Here is a 983-nt window from a genome sequence, read left to right as displayed (position 1 = left end):
ATTACCTAAGGAAGTGTTTGCTTTAACCATATCAACCTTCTTAATTTATAAGGCTTCGACCTTTCTAGCCAATGCAGCAAATTTTACATTAAGGTCGTCTTCCTCTCTTACGACATATATCCCCGCTTTCTCTCTAGAAATGAGTCTAGTTTGGTCTGATTTAGCAAAGACATCCCATGTCAGCGTATTCTCTGCTAACATATCTAGAAAATCTCAACCCTCATTATGATTTTTGTCAAGAAAGGTTTCACCATACATTATCTCTATGAACTGACGGGTATCCATGGTGAGTTCCTTTCGGAACACATCAATCATGTGTCATGGTTCATAACCATGATGTGGACAAGTAATTAGAAGGTCTTTGAAGTGCTCCCAAGCTTGAAAAAATAGTTCATTCCCCTTTTGGGAGAATAACATGATTTCTTATTTTAGTGCATTTGTTTTGTGCTCGGGAAAGAACTTTTTCAAAAACTCTCTACTTAAGGCTTGTCATGTAGTGATTGTATTAGGTCTTAGAGAGTTGAGTCATGCTTTGGCCCGATCCTTTAGAGAAAATGAGAATAACCTAAGCTTAAGTACATCCCTATTACCATTATTTACTTGTAACGTTGCAATTACTTCCTCAAAGTCCTTGAGGTGCAAGTAGGGGCTTTCAACATCTAAGCCATGAAATTTAGGAATCAATTGAATCACACCTGGTTTAAAATAAATGTTCCCTGTGTGAGAACACTATACAAGATTGTAAAGTTGATCTCTCAGGGTGTAGATGTTCATGTAAAGTTCGTGGTTGGTTTAACAAATTCCTATAAACTTCATTTTTATCTTCAAGAGGAGGATTGTGTTGATTTTCTTTGTTTTGATTTATAGTTGGATCTGTCATATTTGAATTTGGATTATCAACTGGGTCTACTATGGAATCCAAGTGATGTTGAGTGCCTCTTCTAAGTGAATGATCAAGGCCTGCAATTAGTCCACCTTAGGAA

General features: G+C 36.6%; 1 non-coding gene across 1 annotated transcript; it reads left to right on the top strand.

Annotated features, from left to right (window-relative positions):
• The first annotated feature begins 328 nt into the window (after window positions 1-328).
• On the top strand, window positions 329-435 carry LOC131244898 (small nucleolar RNA R71). The gene has a single exon (XR_009170668.1). It is a non-coding gene; the product is annotated as a small nucleolar RNA R71 (small nucleolar RNA).
• Window positions 436-983: the final 548 nt, after the last annotated feature.

Source organism: Magnolia sinica, chromosome 4 (genome assembly GCF_029962835.1).
Source record: "Magnolia sinica isolate HGM2019 chromosome 4, MsV1, whole genome shotgun sequence".
Taxonomy (NCBI): Eukaryota; Viridiplantae; Streptophyta; class Magnoliopsida; order Magnoliales; family Magnoliaceae; genus Magnolia; species Magnolia sinica.
Note: the sequence above shows the minus strand (reverse complement) of the source record. Positions and strands in the feature narration are given on the sequence as shown.